At 41.5% G+C, this 4,169-nt stretch overlaps 1 non-coding gene across 1 annotated transcript; it reads left to right on the top strand.

The window, feature by feature from the left end:
• The first annotated feature begins 2,745 nt into the window (after positions 1-2,745).
• Positions 2,746-2,853, top strand: LOC112700054 (small nucleolar RNA R71). The gene has a single exon (XR_003152978.1). It is a non-coding gene; the product is annotated as a small nucleolar RNA R71 (small nucleolar RNA).
• The last annotated feature ends 1,316 nt before the right edge of the window (positions 2,854-4,169 follow it).

The raw sequence follows: 4,169 nt of genomic DNA, 5'->3' as shown, positions 1-4,169 counted from the left end.
TGCCAATCTTACATTTTCCAGACTGAAATCTAAGTATTTCCCCCGAACCATGGTAAGCCAATTCTTTGGGTTCGGGTTCACACTTTGATCATGGTTCTTGGTGATCCATGCATTAGCATAGAACTCTTGAACCATTAAGATTCTGACTTGTTGAATGGGGTTGGTGAGAACTTCCCAACCTCTTTTTTGAATCTCATGTCGGATCTCCGGATACTCATTCCTTTTGAGCATGAAAGGGACCTCAGGGATTACATTCTTCTTGGCCACAGCTTCATAGAAGTGGTGTTGATGGATCTTTGAGATGAATTTCTCCATCTCCCATGACTCAGAGGTGGAAATTTTGCCTTCCTTTTTCTCTTTCTAGAGGTTTCTCCGGCCTTAGGTTCCATAAATGGTTATGGAAAAACAAAACGCAACGTTTTTATCACACCAAACTTAAAAGGTTTGCTCGTCCTCGAGCAAAGGAAGAAAGAAGAACAGAGAAGAAGAATGAATGGAGGAGAAGGAGGGTGAAGAAAGGTTCGGCCAAGGAGGGGAGAAGTGTATATGATGTGTGAAGAAGAGAGAGATTGAGTTTAGGTAGGTGGGGATCTTGTGGGGTCCACAGGTCCTGAGGTGTCAAGGATTTCTCATTCCTGCACCATTTTGGCATGTAAACGCCCTCTGAGTGCTAATCCTGGCGTTAAACGCCAGGTTGCTGCCCATTCCTGGCGTTAAATGCCAGCTTTTCTTCCCTTTCTGGCATTTAACGCCTGCTTTTCTTCCCTTTTTGGCGTTTAACGGCAGCTTAGTGCCCTTTTTGGCGTTAAACGCCAGTTTGGTGCCATTTTTTGGCATTAAATGCCCAGAATGGTGCCAGAATGGGCATTTAATGCCCATTTTGCTACCCTTACTGGCGTTTAAGCTCCTCCAGGGTGTGCTATTTTTAATGCTGTTTTTGAATTTACTTTGATTTTGGCAGTTGTTTTTGTGACTCCACATGATCATCAACCTAAAGAAAACATAAAATAACAATGGAAAATGGAAATTTAACATAGAAAAATAAAAATTTGGTTTCCTCCCAATAAGTGCTTCTTTAATGTCAATAGCTTGACAGTGAGCTCTCATGGAGCTTCACAGATGTTCAGAGCATGGTTGGGGCCTCCCAACACCAAACTTGGAGTTTCAATGTGGGGGCTTTGTTTGACTCTATATTGAGAGAAGCTTTTCATGCTTCTTCTCCATGGTTGTAGAGGGAAATCCTTAAGCCTTAAACACAAGGTAGTCTTTATTCAATTGAAGGACTAACTCTCCTCTGTCCACATCAATCACAGCTCTTGCTGTGGCTAGGAAGGGTCTTCCAAGGATGATGGATTCATCCTTCTCCCTCCCAGTATCTAGGATTATGAAGTCAGCAGGGATGTAAAGGCCCTCAACCTTCACTAAAACATCCTCTACAAGTCCACAAGCCTATTTCAAGGATTTGTCTACTATCTCTAGTGAGATTCTTATAGCTTGTACCTCAAGGATTCCCAGTTTCTCCATTACAGAGAGTGACATGAGGTTTATGCCTGACCCCAGGTCACACAGAGCCTTCTCAAAGTTCATAGTGCCTATGGTACAGGGTATCAAAAATTTTTTGGGATCCAATTTCTTCTAAGGTAATGTCTGCCTAATCAAGTCATTCAGTTCATTGGTGAGCAAAGGGGGTTTATCCTCCCAAGTCTCATTACCAAATAACTTGGAATTCAACTTCATGATTGCTCCAAGGTACTTAGCAACTTGCTCTTCAGTAATATCTTCATCCTCTTCAGAGGAAGAGTACTCATTAGAGCTCATGAATGATAGAAGGAGGTTCAATAGAATATATATAGTCTCTGTATGAGCCTCAGATTCCCTTGGTTCCTCAAAGGGGAACTCCTTTTTGTTCAGAGGACATCCCATGAGGTTTTTCTCACTGGGAATCACGTCCTCCTCACTCTCTCCAGGTTCGGCCATGTTGGTCATGGTTATGGCCTTGCACTCTCTCTTGGGATTTTCTTCTGTATTGCTTGGGAGAGTGCTAGGAGGAGTTTCAGTAACCTTTTTACTCAGCTGACCCACTTGTGCCTCCAAATTTCTAATGGAGGATCTTGTTTCATTCATGAAACCTAGTGTGGTTTTAGGTAGATCAGAGACTATGGTTGTTAAGCCAGGATGGCTCTGCTCAGAGTTCTCTATCTGTTGCTAAGAAGATGATGGATAAGGCTTGCTATTGCTAAACCTATTTCTCCCACTATTATTGTTATTGAAGCCTTGTTGAGGCTTCTGTTGATCCTTCCATGAGAAATTTGGGTGATTCCTCCATGAAGAATTGTAGGTGTTTCCATATAGTTCTCCTATGTAATTCACCTCTTCCATTGCAGGATTCTCAGGGTCATAAGCTTCTCCTTCAGAGGAGGCTTCTTTAGCACTACCAGATGCAGCTTGCAATCCAGTCAGATTCTGAGAAATCATATTGACTTGCTGAGTCTGTATTTTGTTCTGAGCTAATATGGTATTCAGAGTATCAATCTCAAGAACTCATTTCTTATGAGTTGTCCCATTGTTTACAGGATTTCTTTGAGAAGTGTACATGAACTGGTTATTTGTAACCATTTCAATGAGTTCCTGGGCTTCTACAGGCGTTTTCTTCAGATGAATAAATTTGCCTACAGAATGGTCCAATGACATCTTGGATAACTCGGACAGACCATCATAGAAGATACCTATGATGCTCCATTCTAAAAGCATGTCAGAAGGACACCTTCTGATCAATTGCTTGTATCTTTCCCAAGCTTCATAAAAGGATTCACCTTCCTTCTGCTTGAAGGTTTGAACTTTCACTCTAAGCTTACTCATCTTTTGAGGTGGAAAGAATTGGTTAGTATTATTGGATGAATGGCTTTGGTTGTTTGTGTTGCTAATGCTGCTATAGTTGAAGTCCCTTTGTCCTTGATTCTGGTGCTCACCCCACCTTGAATTAGAATGAGTCTTCCAGGGTGTCTTGTGTGCATCACCATGAAAATTATGTTGAAATAAACTTGAAGTGTTATTCATGCATTGCACCTGCTCAGGGCTTTGTTGCTCATAATTGAATGTCCCAAAACTTTCTTCAGATTGATTCCACCCATGTGAGGTTTGAGATTGGCTTTGTGTATTCACTGCAGCAAGTTACAGTCCATCAATTCTCTTAGCCATTTGCTCAAGTTGTTGTTGGATTTGCTGGTGCATCACCTTGTTTTGAGATAGATTAGTGTCCACTCCTTCCAACTCTAGTGCACCCTTTCTTTGGGCTGGGTGGCGTTGTCTTTGATGAGCAAAGAAGTATTGATTATTTGCCACGATCTCTGTGAGGTTTTGGGCTTCCTCTGCTATCTTCATTAGCTGCAATGAGCCTCCTGCTGAATGATCTAATGCTTCCTGAGCTTTCTGGGTCAACCCTTCATAGAAGTTTTGGAGTCTATCCCACTCACTAAATATTTCTGGGAGACATTTCCTGATTAAGAACTTGTATCTCTCCCAGGCATCATACAGTGACTCTCCATCTATTTGAATGAATGTTTGCACCTCTGTTTTCAGCTTGATGATCCTCTAAGGTAGGTAGAAGTTGGCTAGGAATTTGCTCACCAATTCATCCCAATTGTTGATGCTCTCTTTGGGAAAGGTTTCCAGCCATTGAGTAGCATTGTCCCTCAAAGAAAATGGGAACAGAAGTAATTTGTAAATATCAGGATGAACCCTATTTGTCTTGACTATTTCATAAATCCTCAAGAAAATAGACAAATGTTGGTTGGGATCTTCAAGAGGGCAACCTCCATAAGCACAATTGTTCTGCACCAAGGTGATTAGTTGAGGCTTCAACTCAAAGTCATTTGCCTGAACATTTGGGGTGAGGATGCTGCTCCCATAATGTCTGGGATTAGGGATAGTGTAGGAATCCAACACCCTTCTTGAAGGCTGGGTATTGTTGCTCACTCCCTCTTCACGCATCTCAGCCTCCATAACTTGCAAAAATCACAAGCAAACCAAATGAAACATGGACATTCTAATGCTAGAATGTGGTTAGAGGGTTATGTGACACAATGTGTCAAACAGTTAATATGCTTAGTAAAAATAAAGAAAAACAAAGAAAAAGTGCTTAATCTAGACCACCACCTTACTTAATCATT

Source organism: Arachis hypogaea, chromosome 6 (genome assembly GCF_003086295.3).
Source record: "Arachis hypogaea cultivar Tifrunner chromosome 6, arahy.Tifrunner.gnm2.J5K5, whole genome shotgun sequence".
In the NCBI taxonomy this organism is placed as follows: Eukaryota; Viridiplantae; Streptophyta; class Magnoliopsida; order Fabales; family Fabaceae; genus Arachis; species Arachis hypogaea.
This window is presented reverse-complemented; position numbering and strand designations above follow the sequence as displayed.